This window comes from Belonocnema kinseyi, chromosome 1 (genome assembly GCF_010883055.1).
Source record: "Belonocnema kinseyi isolate 2016_QV_RU_SX_M_011 chromosome 1, B_treatae_v1, whole genome shotgun sequence".
Taxonomy (NCBI): domain Eukaryota; kingdom Metazoa; phylum Arthropoda; class Insecta; order Hymenoptera; family Cynipidae; genus Belonocnema; species Belonocnema kinseyi.
The window spans coordinates 5878163-5893367 of record NC_046657.1 but is presented as its reverse complement, the minus strand read 5'-3'; positions in this window follow the sequence as shown (position 1 = coordinate 5893367).

Below are 15205 nucleotides of genomic sequence, written 5' to 3'. Positions count from 1 at the left end.
ACGATTAAATTTTTAGTTATAAATTGAATTATTTCTATTAAAATTCAACAATTTTGTTGAAGCCATCCATTCTGGTTCAGAATTTAATTTTTGTATGGAAAATTCGTTTTGTCGAAAATTATCATTTTTGGGCAGAAAGTTCAATTATTCTCATATTAATTTTCATTCTCATTTAAAAGTTATATTTTTATGCTGAAAAGGCCAATTTAAATGTCCTTTTTGTCTAAAAAAACAACTATTTTTTTTAAACATCGTCTTTTTTGGTAAAAATTCCAGTATAATCTTCGCAGAAAATGTTATTCTTTAAAACTTATATTCTAATGTTTAAAAGTCACAAAATCTTTCTTGGGCCAACATTATACTTTATTTAAAATAGTGTATTTTTCACCTAGGAGGAGAAGAGGGACTTTTTCGACGAGTGTATGTTTTCATCAATGCCATCAATGGTAATCTTATAGCTAAATCAGGTAACTAACCAAAAATAATTTAAAATTCAATTTAAAAATGTATATATTCCCGGCAGTTTATGGAAATTTTCGGTCATATATGGTAATGTTAAAGGTTAATATTGTAAAGGACCATAAATGACCTAAGATTCCCTTTTAAACATCGTTTTAAATTTCGGGAAATGTATGCAATTTTTTGGTAATTTACGGTAATATCAAATGTGATTCATGGTTACTTACTATTAATTATTCAAAATTTAATGAGAAAAATTCTATAAGTTTCCGGATACTTATGGTAATTTTACAGGTAAATGAGGTAATTTACCACAAATTACCCAAAATTCGATTTAAAAATTTCTATAAATTTCCGAAAATGTATCGAAATTCCCGAATAATTTGCATTAGTCACCTCTGACGTCACTTTTCACTCCCTAGGGAGACAAAAATTACATACAAACATTATGTATAAGAAATAAAATAACTTCTTGTATTTTTTTTAGTAAATTTCTCCAAACATGTAATGGATAGAGACATATTTTTGCAAAGCCAGTGTCTTCCAAAGTCGAGTTTCGCCGATTGTTTGCGGCGATATTAATATAGGCGAAGAGAGAATGTGGCGTCGGATTTTAAAAAGCTCCTTTCGATATAATTGCAAGCTCCTCTTTATAATATGATTATAGTAGTTGCAGGTAAGATCTGATTTTGATCTCGGTTTACTAACAACATATTTTAAAATGTTATTCATTGAATTGATCATGTACAGGATAGTTTTATACGTGATAGTTTATATTCTCCACTTTATAGTATGAGCTGATTGGATGGACGGGGCCCACTGGTGTTTCATCGATTTCTGCTCGGTTCATTCGAGTAATCGTGCCACTTTCCATGTCGATTTTCACACGCCTGATACCGCTATCAATACTTTTATACATTGCTTTAAAAATATTTGCAGACTCTAATATTGCAAAGATAACACCATCGAATGTCGATAATACAATTTGTTCTTGGGTTGGCACAGGTATATACTTGTTAGGTCCTGTTCTTAATTTAATTGAATTACAGGCATGAAAAGTGTATCTACGAAGGTGGAATAGCCGGCTAGGATTAAAATTAGACGTTATCCGAATAAATTTAAGTTGTTCAACTCCACATCCCGATCCGTCAGTAGAAGGAAGCCTAATAGAAGAAGCCATTGAACTTCCTGGAGAAGAGGCGCGGGCAAAAGGAGACCTGGACCTGTCACGAAGAGTAGGTTCAGCAGGACGAAGAGTCCTTTCAGAAGAGTGATCACTTTCAGAAAAATAAGAAGGTCTGTCATCTGGAACGCCAGGAATAGGTTCGCCATTGGGTAAACAATCGAATTGTGTACTCAACTCTGAAATAAGAAAGAGAGTATAGGTTTCAAAGATTTGAAAACTTTAATGCAAATTGAAAAGAAGTACTCAAAGATGACTATTTTTGTGTACTGTTTTTGTCTACTTTTCTCTGCAATATCTCCAAGTTTCATAAGCATTCTTTACACAATCTCACAAATATCGATAACACGAAAAAATTTGATGCAAAATTTAATTCAATTCAATTGTCTAGTGTGAACAGTTGCGTAAACTTTAAACATCTACTCGTCGTATTTGAAGATGACGTAATGCAACGAACAAAGTGTTCCGAACGAATTTTGCCAAAAACTTAGTCATTCCTATTCGGAAACCCTTGTTATGATTCGGAAAGTGTATGCTGTTAAGTCTACGAGTAATACTGAAATCAAAGAGTGTTTTAGGCGATTCAAAATTGTTCGTACAGTCTTGCTTTATAGACAAGCGACTTTTTCTCTAACATGTCTACAACGGCTAAATGCTCTGGGTGCGCGGGGTCTGCGCTTGTCACTAAGGAGAGCACTCAGCCGTGAATAAACAAAAGCGGAGCGGGTTATAAAAGGTTTGTCCCCACCCACCGTCAACTCAATACCGCCACTATAAAAGAGTTTTACTGTATTATCAAGTAGTTCTGAAGCAGTTACTTCAAGTAGAAAAAAGGAACAGGTCAGATTTGTAAAAAAGTAGGGACTGAGTCGTTCACACGAACACACCTGCATATTAATCGCGCAAATTAAAGTATCCTCGAACAGGAACATGATTTCGAGACGTAAATAAAATAAAGTAGAGGTCGAAGATGCTGCTTTTAGCTATTTCGAAACTCGACTTTGAGGAATGCTTCCGGAAGTAGGAGGATCGCTGGAAGAAGGTTCTTGCTTCCGAAGGAGAGCACTTTGAAGTGGATATCATCGCCATTGCCAAGCATTAAGTTATTGATTCACTCTCACTGCTAATACACCAAAAAGACGGACTGTTTCTCAACCGACAAGACTCACACCTGGAGACCACCAGTAAATAAGAAGCAAAAAATTTAAAAACCAGCTTCTTCCTTTGACTCGTCCGAATCTCATTAGAACACCTGGGCTTGTAAGTTCTAGTAAGTGCCATTTAAGGTACTACTAAGATTTTCAATGCTGTCTGACTAGAGAAACTATCTAGGTGTACAATTATACTAGAATCTTATATTTCAGCGAGGCTTTAATTTTGGGTCCGGATTAGAATGCAAAAACCAAAAATCTCCAGTCTGGAACTGTTCGAGTCTTAGCCAACTTGTTGCTCGTTTTGCCATCAAAGGAAACTTACACTTTTGAAAATTTCATTTTCACTCATAATATTCACAGTAATAAGTCCTTGTCAAACTTGTAAAATGCGGAAGTAATAAAATTCGACTTTCTACCATTCTCGAGAAAAACGAGTTTAAAATAATCCGCGCACTTTATAAGGAACGCCATATGATAGTCTTTCAACTCAAAGCACGATGAAAACTCAGCGCCGCCACTAACGAAAACTGTCTGAAAATTATTATAATCAGATAAACGATTGGATGATATTTTTTTCTGGATTATTCGACTACACACATGGTATAGTACAGGATTTTTGGCTACTCGGATTTGAACTTCTAGGTCATTCTACTTATTGACAAACAGATTTCCGATTTTTCGCTTTTCGAAAATAAAGTACCGGATTTTTTGTTACTCGAATTCGGAGTTTTAAATTATTCTTCTACTCGAATAATAAATTCCCGATTGTTGCTCTCTTGGAAATTAAAGTAACGGATCTTTTAGATACTTATAGCGAATTCGTTTATCCTGCACTGGTGTACTCCAAGAGCGTAGGCATTTGCTCGTAGTAGGAAAGCAATAAGCATTTGAGCGTTCTTACACATTACCCCCGAAATCTAAACGTTGCAGGAGTGGGAGACCCTTTCACGCTTGTATCTTTGGAGTTCGAGATTGCAGAGCTTCTCATATTCTTGGAGTTCCAGTGTAATCGAATTCGAATTCACAGATTAATTTTCTACAATAATAGTAGATTTAAGATTTTTTGCTTCCTCATTATAAAATACTAGATTTTTTGCTAATTGAGTTTGAAGTAGTATGCTATTTTACTACTTAAATAATGGATTCCCGATTTTTGCCCTGCGGGGTATCAAAGTAGTGGATTTTTTCTACCTGTATTCAAATTTTAAGATTAATCTGAGACAGGAATAACAGATTTCAATTTTTTTTCTCCAAAATAAAGTATGGGATATTCTTGCTACTCATATGCCAAATTCTAGAATATTCTGCTATTTGAATAATAGATTACCGATTTTTTAGATCTTCGAAAAAAAGGCCCGGCCTTTTTTGCTATTTGAACTCGTAGTTCTAGGTCATTCTGTTACTCGAATATCCTTATAATAATATTAGATAGACCCTAAAATCTACCCGTAGGACTCTTAACCAAACAGGTCTGAAGATTTATCATGTAAAGCCGACAATTATGTTCCCAACCCCATAATAATATTAAGCATCCCCAAAAATCCACCCTTAACAATTTTTACGAAATAGTTCCGAAACCGAAATAGTTCCGAAGCTACTCCACGTAAAATAGCAAATAAATTTCTTGTTGTTGAAAATATCTCCAAAATTCATCACGAAGGGTAGGTACGTATGAATTAGGGGTAGTTGTTTTGGAAACGTATATATTACCGGAGAGAAAAAAAAGACCAAGGAATTGACGCTGGGTTTTTTGAATATTTTAATGTCCGATGCGTTTTATAGAAGCATATATTGGTTACCTACATTAATTTACGTGGAAGGGTAATTTTCGGAGGAAATGATAAAAAATCTGCATTTTTAAGTTTTAAGTAATAACATTATAGTTTTGTATCATCTGTGCTTTATTTAAGGTTGTTTTTACACTTTCGGAACATTTTTATCATGAGGAAATTTTAAAAAGAAAGACTTTTTTAGTATAAAATTAGTAACAACAGAGAAAAAAAGTATGGTGTATACCAATTTTCATTTTGCTTCGTTGATGGCGCTGAGTCGTTTTTGAAAATACATTATTGTCCTTGGAGAAAAAAGTGCACAAAAATCTCAGCTGTGTTTTCTGAATATTTATATTTCTGACGCATTTTATACAAGTATATGTAAGTTACGCTACAATCATTTACGTGGAAGAGTGGTTTTCAGGGAAATTATAAAAGCGGAATTTTAAAGTTTTAAGGAATGACTTTATAGTTCTAAATCGTATTTACGTTGTTTAAGGTTGTTTTTTCACTGTTAGAATTTTTTGATCACAAAGGGGTGGTCCAAAAATTTTTTTTTTCGAATTTTTATGGGGAAACTGCAGAAACTTTTTCAAATCCACACAAACAGAAATGCATTTTTTTGTTTCCAAAAAATGATATTTAGAGGCGCAAGCCCCATGAAGTTTGAGCCCTATTTACCATAAGAAAAAACAAGACATTTTTGTCAATCTTATGCAGAATCCTTAATATTATTTCAATCGAGTTGAAACTCAACATTTGTCTTCACAATTAGCCATAGAATATGAAACAAATGTTACTTTCACACATCAGAAACATAAGTCTGTTTTATAGGGTCCGAAAAAACCTCCATAAGTGAAAAAATGCATTTTGCCAGTTTTTGGGCTTAATTATGACTTTTTTCGTGGTTTTTTTTATGCAAATTGGTTTTGGCACATAAAAGACTATTTTATGCTGATAATTAGATTTTTATATTAATAGTTTAAACAATTTATTATTATTGATAAAAATATTCTCATAAAAAATTGCTATAAAATTAAGATTTAAAAAATTCCCTTTTTATTAAATTTTCAATCAAAATAAGTTATGTAATTAATTAGTGTTAAAAAAATGAATATTTTAAACAAATAATTAGTATTATTAATACATTTAAATAATGCTAGAAAGATGTTGTTTTTTGTCTGCTTTTTTTGCCTGTTTGTTCAATTTTCAATTAAAGTGAGGTAATGGTGAATTCAAATTAACAAAAATAATCGCTTAAACAATTTATTGTCATTGTTAATAATATTTTCCTGGCGTGGTTGGTAGAAATTTGCGGGTTTTCTGAAATTTTTAACTGTTTATCTATTTTTCATTAGGCGGGATTTAATAATTAATTACATTTAGCAAAAATAATTCTTTAAAAAAATTATTATTCTTTTTAATGACTATCTTTATTTGTATGAATACCTGATATTTGCAGTTTTACGGCTATTTTAACCTTTTGTCTTTTTTTCACTTAGCGAGGTAATAATTAATGAAAGTTAACAGAAAAGTTTTTTAACAATTTAATATTGTATTTAACTATCTTTTCTTAGATAAGTGCTAGAAAGTGGTTGTTTTAAGAGAATTGTTTTCGCTCTTTTCCCAATCCATAAAAAAATTAATTTGAAGAAAAAAGCTATTCTGCACAAGATAATAATTGTTAATAACTAAGCAGGCGAAGAAAACTGAAATATTTGATACAAAATACCACAACTTGTTAGCACTTATCTAAGGAATGATAGTTACACAAAATATTAAATTGTTTAAACAACTATTTTCTTAACTTTTACGTGAAAAAGGACAGAAAGCTAAAAATTGCCAAACAGAACCCTGCTATGAGACATTCCTATAGATGAAAACAGTCATAAACAATAACAACTTGTTTGAACAATTATTTTTGTCAGCGTAAATTCATTATTACATCACTCCTATTGAAAATTGGACAAAAAGCCAGAAGTTTCAGAAAAACGGCATCTTTCTAGCATTATTCAAATATAACATTAATAATATTAATAATAATGATAATAATAAATTGTTTAGGCTATTAATTTTCTTGGCTCTAATTAATTACTTTAAATGAAAATTGGACAGAAAGTGCATTTTTCTAAACTGCAATTTGGTAGCATTTTTCCAGGAGAATATCATTAACAATGATAATAAATTGTTAAAACAATTACTTTTGGTAACATTGAGGAACTATCACTTCCCTCTAATTGAAAATTGAACAAAAAGTGGAAATTTTTTTTAAATCGCGTCTTGCTAACTACATTCTGTGAGAAAATTCTATGAGCAAATTTCTAAAAACAACAACACATTGTTTAAAAAATGTATGTGAATATTTAATTATCAGTATTGAATGGCCTTTTATGTTCCAGAAACAATTTGCATTAGAAAGCCCCGCAAGAAGTCATAATTAGCGCCAAAAAGTCGCAAAACCCACTTTTTCACTTTGGGGTTTTTTGCGACCCTATAAAATATACTTATGGTCTTGATATTTGAAAAGTGTTATTTGATTCGTATTCTATGGCCAATTCCGAACAGAAATGTTAAATTTCAACTTCATTGAAATAATATTGAGGATTTTGAAAAAGATTTACAAAAATGTCTTTTTTTCTTATAGCAAATGCGTGTTAAACTTCATGGCGCTTGAGGAACCTCTAAATATCATTTTTTTCAAAACAAATAAAGTGCATTCATTTTTGTGTGGATTCGAATAAATTTCTGGGGTGTTCCCAACAAAATAAAAAAAATGATTTTTAATGTATTATATTTAATCGGAGAGTCGTGCTAATGTTGCCACTCTTAATTTGAAGGTTTAACGAGAAAGACATCTTGGACCTCTTCGCACTTGTCTCGGATTCACCACCCGAAATGTACATATCAGAACTCCCTAAATATGTTATTTGAATTTTAATAATTTTTTCAAAAGCAAAGACTTCCTTTAAATATTTCCCTGTATTATAATTGATAGTGTTTATGATTTCAAATAGATGGAAATGTTATGACGGAGCTTCAAATGTTTCGGGGAAAATAACAGACCTGCAAGCGCAATAGGACAAGATGAACCTCGTATTTTATGTATTCATTGTAACGAGCACAAGCTCAAATTCGTTGTTCAGGATGCTTTGACACAAGTTGCAGAAGTGCAAAATTTCATTAGAGCCACTAAGGAATTGGTTGATTTTGTGGCAAATTTATCAAAGCAATTGTCGAGATTGCGGGAACTGCAGTTAGAAATAGATTTGGAAAAAGAAACGAAAAGTCCAAGCCTCGCGGCTTATTCCCTACAAGATGGCTAGTGAAAATAAAATCGTCAAAAAACATTTGAGATTATTACAAAGCTGTCATAAGATTTTTTAACAAACTTACAATGGATATGACAGTCAATTGTGTTCTTACAGCAAAAGCGTCCGGTTTTTTAAATCAAATGTCATTCTTTGAATTGAGTTTTCTCCTCAATTGTTTGATTGCAGTTTTCCATAGGGTACAAATTTGTAATAAAGATCATCAACTGACCTGATTGAGCGTTGTAGACTCTTATAAAAAAATTGAAGCAGTAGCCTTTAGTTTTAATTCGTCTCGCGATTAAAAGTTTAAGAAAATTTGAGAAAACACAAATAATAGAGTTGAGGGTTTAGAAATAGACAGATCACTGTTACCACCTCAACGTAAAACCCCTGAACGTTTGGAATCATCAAGTAATAGCGCGAACTATGTTTTTGAAGGTCCCGAATAATTATACAGAAAAATGTATTACGAAATATTTGATAAAATTATATCCTTGGACAGTCGTTTTTTAATAATGAATCATCTGGCGATCTTAAACATTTAATCTTATGTAGCGAAAAATCTCGACATGCAAGAACTGGCAGACCAATTTATCGAGAAAGAAAACCAAACAAACTAATGATTTTTCTTTGTCAAACAATAAATAAGAAATTGTAATTTTTCCTGTATTAAAAACAAATAATTAAATCTATAGTTTGTTCATATTATTTGTGTGCTAGTTTAAATTTATTCTAATTGCAAGAATTCAAAAATGTTTTCACACCAAAAAATGGACTTCCATATTCCTAATACGGCTTAAGGGTAGAGGAACTTTGCCCACCACCCGAATTGTAAGTGTTTCGTCAGCCCTGTCATATAGTGCTTCTTGTTCATTATCATAAATTTTCAAATCGATGTGGCGAACAGTGTTTAAATTTCTTTTTTTTTTGACAAAATGAAAAATCTCCCGATTGAGAAATGATAGAGACACGAACCCAACGGCATTTTAAAGCTTGTGTCATTTATAAAAGATGAAAAATAGTACAGTGAATGCACATGAAAATTTTGACCTTCATAACGAAGGTCAAAGATCCAGTTTTAAAAAAAAGTTGTTTTTTGATGTTTTGACATCTTTAACCATATATTTTTTCAAAGCTAGGTATGTTTTCTGATAGCTCTCCTCACAAGGAATAAGAACATGTATTTAAAAAATTTTTTCATCGTGCTACGACTGAGAAAGAAACGATCAAACCATCATACGTATCAACTACAATTTATATCAACAATTTCACTGGTTTTTGTTGAAGTAAATATTTGAATCCGGCCAACTAAATACATATATTCTTCTAAATTCTTGAAATTTCTCCAAAATTTGAAGTTTAATGCTTAAAGTAAAATGCATTTCAAATCTCTATATTTTTGACATTCTGTAGATTCAATTGGGTTATCTCAATCGAAATTGTGTGTAAATTTCATAAAATTGTTTACTGGTACAATAGAGTTATCATATTTTTACCATTTTTTTCATGTTCTTTAATTATCCGTCCTAATTATCTGACAATTATTGTAATTATCTCTGAATCTTAATTACATTTTATTGGAGATTATTATTCTTTATTTTCAATTTAAAATATACTTCTTATCTCTGTTTATTATCTCACACTACTTTATTATTAACAATATTTTCCTAGATCTTAAAAATAAGGCTTGAAAAGAATCTATTATGAGCCAAACGTTGGCAATATAATATTTTAAATTCAGTATGTGTTCCTTACTAAAAATTTCTTATTGAAACAACCAATAACTTGCGACAAAAAACAACAAAATATTCTAAAACGGTTACAAGGTTGCAAATATGTTCAAATTATAAAAATATTTGTTTAATTAGGGGAAAGTGACTACCATTTAGACGCAATGGACAGTTGGTATTTTTATTTATTTAAATAACCAGTAAAGTAATTTCTTAGAACTTTGCGCATGAATAAAATATTTGCGAACTTACTATGCCCAAAAGCTTGAGCCATCGTCATCCATAAGGAAATGAGAAAAAACTGTTCTTGAGATTATTTAAAAAAAATGTACCTTGACTAGAAAGAGATTGACAATATAGTGCGCTTCATTACTGAATAGGCTATATGTACAACAAGTTTCCGATCAACAATTGTATTCAACAAAGTAACTCAATTTGGAAATTTCATGAAATATGACGTTTTCATAAAATTCAGTAGAAGGTCAGAGTTCAAAAGTTAATCAGATTAAAAATATTTAAATTAATTAGTAGATTTTCATCAAACTCAATAAAGGGTGAAATTGGTTAATTAACATAAAATTTGTAATTAGGTGAGTCCCGAAATACGGATTGAACGACGAAATACTAAACTTTAAAATATGTTTGTAATGCGAAATAAGGTATTCTGGTTTAAATTGTTCCAGAAGTTGCATTGTTTAAACGATTAAATTTGTTATTGTTGTAAGATTCAAGCTAGTTAAATTTTAATGAGGGCGTTTGATCCCTTTATAAAAAAAAATCGCACGCATTTATTATTTCAGTCCAAGAATTACAAGGAACCATTTTTTATAATCATTTCGTTGTTTAATTATGTAAAAGGCTAAACGTATCAATTAATCATGATCGGAAAATAAAATTGAAAAATTGTCATTGAGGTAAATAATTGTTATTATCAAAATAAATGATAGCGCATTATTGAATACGTAAACTGTTTAATTTTCACGGAATCAATTACCTTCAGCATGCGCGGAGAAAACTGAATAGTCTAAATTGGAGTGTCAAAAAATATATGGTCAGCTTGACCTTCTAGATGGTACCAAGTACCATCCATAATTTGTTCTCCATAGTTAGATAATCAAATCAATACATTAAGATTTTCAATAAAAAGTGGCTGCGTCACGACTTTTACAAAGCATTGAGGGAACACACCCGAAAAGCATTTTTGGAGCGAGAGGCGTTCGTGGACGTCAAAGTGGCCCTGAAAGGACTTTTGTAGTAACCCTAATTCTCGATTTCAGAAGCGACCCCAGGGTGAAGCACAAGGTTGTAGGAAGAGTGACAACAGATACTACAGTTGACCTTCTGGTATGGTTAATTTAACATTCCAATACAGTCCAGCTCAAACTCCTGGGATAATCAGCTTTAGACTTCAGCACCGTCAACTTTACATTCTGCGATAGTGAAAAATATTTAGAGATTTAAATATTTTCATCTGTTCGAATCAACATCTCGGGCACGTGTCACCATTAAAAAAAGTATAAGTTTGTTCACGAATTTAACACACTATACAGAACAACCTTTAATTGAGATGATGCACGACTAGCTACACGGCCTAATGCAGATCTTAGTGAATCTAGAGGCGGTGGAAGCCGCCTCAATCTAATCCACATAGAGATTGCTCGGCAGCGTTTGGATGGAGGCCGCTGTTTAGTTTGCCTCACCGAGACAGCGTCTGCGTAATGAACATGTGAATATGTGAATGATTCGTAGTGTCAATGCTGCACCCTTGGCGAGAGATTTCCAAGATTTCTAAAAGTTCTAATAGTTCCTTCAAAGAATTGTTCTACGATTTCCATCGCATCAAACTGAGATTTCTTAGTGACTATCTTCTCGATTGATCAAAGTAGCGTACATTAAAGAAACTCAGCTTTCATACAAACAAAAAATTCAGGGGTCATATTTTGAAGGAAAGAAGGATGAAGCGAAAGTTATTGTGCTATAGTAAGATAAGAAACGTAGATAAGAAATATGCTATCAGAGAAAACAAGAGGCGCACCACATTTCCATGATCTGAATTCCTTGTTCAATATAATTAGGTAATCTGATTGTCGTCGAAGTTGGAGCTTATTTGACTGCTTGAGTGATCTGGGACCATCTGTGCAAACACAATGTAGATTTTGCCTCACTTCAGTTCTGTGGTACTGATGGTAAATCTCCGAACACTGAACACAACACAGGCTGTATCACAAGAATAGAAAAAGACTTAGTTCGGCTGCTTCAGTGTAGTATACGTCAACTGCATTTAATTGAGCTTTTACAAGGGCAGTCAATGAAGACACAACAAGCAAAGCTGTTCCAGCCGATGAGTCTACGACGCAGTTGTCATTCTTCCTGGTAAAATAAATTATTCACGGTACCTCACAAAATAAATTTGTATTGTCCGAGATTACACTTTCACCAGCATGCTGTTTACGGAACTTCTGATTTTAATGACTTGTTTGTGTTTACGTTCCAAGTTGGTATCAAATTCGCCTGCACAACATTATCGCAGGTGCATAGAAAAATCTCTTGCAGTTTACGGTAAGGGGATACATTTTTTCTTAACTTGACGAGAGCTTTGATCTTTTATGATTTCATAATGATTTAAAAAAGTGAAAAATTGAAAATAGGGGAAATCAGACAAGCAAGGAAGAAGGGTCTAAATTTCCGGAAACTTGTGGTTGAAGGAACACCAGTATTCCAAAAAGCAGTTCTCAGAATACTTTCTTGAAGGAAATAAATAGAGTAATCGAAAAAGGTAAATACAGTCGAATCTGGATTCATTTTTTTTAGATATAGTGTTTCCGAGAATTGACGCCGCCCTCTGCGGATTGCTGAGAGGAACTGTGGGAGATCTTGATGCTCTGGATTTCATTTTACGGTCAGCCCACAGATGAACATTAAATCTAGGTTTGAATGTATTTGAAAATTTTTCATGCCTTCCACAATTTTTAGCAAGGCACCCATGATTTTGAACAGTGAAGTAAAAAAATTCACACATACGATGGCCTAAATGAAACCCGCAGCTTACATCTTCAGTCGGTATCGAAAATGGAAGATTACCTGCAAATGCCTGGTCTCAATCAAGCAGGAAAGAGATACATAAAAGAGGTACGGAGGAATTGTAGTATGTATTCGGAATGCAAGCTCTAGAAAGCTTCATTTGAGCCAGGACTTTGGAAAGGCAGTTTAGTCCAATTTTTGAAACCAATTCCGAGTTTAAACTACTTTAATTTCAGCTTACTCCCGAGTGGATGGGAGGATATTACGGCGTCTTGGAATCGGAAAACTTCCACAACATACTAAAATAGGTTCAATTCTTTATTTTGAAAAATGCCAACTTCACTTCACATTATTGAAGATAGCATTGCACTGTTTCGAGTTAAACGTCAGTAAAACAACGGTAGTTCATTTACTGATAGACGATGATGGTTCGTGTCTAACGAGCAATGTCACGAATAAATAATTTTCTATCAGACATAGATGTCGTCTCAGTCAAGTCAGTCAAATTGGGGGCTATTCAAAGTCACACGTTGAAATTTTAATTTACAACAGTGGCAGCAAATTTGAAAGTTGTATCAAATGCAAAAAAATGTGAGCATGCACTAATATTCCTGAAGAATAAGTCAGTGAGATATACTCCTTCCTAACCAGCATTAATAAGGTACATAGTCGAGATCTACATTGCCGTCCAATTATGTAATGGGAATTTGTTTTGTCTTAAACAAACACAGTTAGAAGCTAGACTACCTTTAGTCGTTAAGGCAGAACTCTCGATTCATATATATCACATAGAAAGTTGAAGATAAAATCAAGCGGTAAATCAATCTTGGCCGAATCTAATAACATTTCATCTATTGATATGAAGTTATTGTTTATTTTTAGTTTTCAAGGTGAAACTGCAATAAATAAAAATTGGTTTTATATAATGTGTTCGTAGGTTCTTGGTCCTCTAGGTTATCCCCTTTTAAATGAGCAATGTAATCCGTTTTTATTGTCAGATTCTCTCAAGTTTTTCGAAATCAAATACGAAGCCTCTATTACTCTCCGACCGTCCTGCTTTACTCTTCTACTCTTCGTAATCACTTAGAGAAACACCGCTCATCTTGAAAAGGGAGTCATCGCTCCATTTGTATCTACAAACGGAAATTTTGGACTTGCTAATACGAAGAAGACATGGAATTCCTATATCGTATATTTCCATCATAGTTGCACTACAGCGTAACATAAAAATAATCATGAATAACTAATGCGCGAACTCCGCCATTTCGCAGTAGGCAACTCTGATATTACAATTTGTTGTTCGGTTGGCATGGACCTATGCGTATTAATTCCTGTTCTAAATTTAAATGAATTATCGGCAGGAAAAGTCTATCTTCGAATTTCGAATATCCGGTTTGGATTTGTATTGGGAATACGCCTAATAAATTCAAGTTGTTCAACATCAAATCACAGGCCGTCAGGAGAAGGAAGTTTTATAGGAAGAGTCATGGAACTGATCGGTGGATGATTAATCGCAAGAGGAAATCTGGATTAAAGCGTGGTTTATGCGATCTGAAAATAATCATTTAATCTTACTTTATAGGGAAGCGACCCTGACTTTGGAATATTAGATGATCATGAAACATTATTTCCAAAAATTTCTGAAGGAATTACTTCATGCAGTTAGAATAAGACGGTCACCTTCACCACGATAACAGACCTACCATGTTAAACATGTATGTTGGAAACTTTCACTACATGTATTGGAAGTTTATTTTTGAACGTAAGGTAACGCTACGATACATGATGTTATGGTTCCCAATTTCTGGCATTGGTATAGTACCTCACGTGTATTTGAATTTGACAATACACGTTTAGTAGCCAGTAAAACTTTTGTATTATACTATGAATAATTTACCATGTATAACGCGTGTATTCATAAAATTCGTGGAATTCTTCATGGAATTCACGGAATACAACGAAGTCTCGCAATTCACGAAATTCACAATATTCAACGATTTCACGGAATTCGTGGAATTAAAAAAAATCATGGAATTCAAGGAATCCAAATAATTCACAAAATCAATGTATTTATGGAATAAAAGATATTCACAGAATTCAAGAAATGCATGGAATTCAAGGTATTCATGAAATTCAAGAAATTCACGGAATTGATAGAATTGACTTAATTCACGCAATTCACTGAATACTCGAAATGCACGGAGTTAAACAGATTCATAAAACTCACGGGATTGACGGAATTTACGAAATTTAAAGAATTTACGGAATTTTAGTAATAAATCCATTACATGGAAGTCGCTTTAGATTCTATGAATTCTTTGTATCTCGTGAATTCTTTCAATTTTGTCAATTCCTTTGATTTCGTGAATTCCTTGAGGTCACTGACTTCCTTGAATTCAATAAATCTCGAGAATTCCTTAAATTGTATTAATCACCTGAAATCTTTATATTCCGTGATTATAGTCCATAATTTCAGCCAATTCTGTGCATTACATAAATGCTGTGAATTCCCTGAATCCGGTGGATTCTTTGAATACCTTGAATTCTATAAATTCCTACAATTCCATGCATTTAC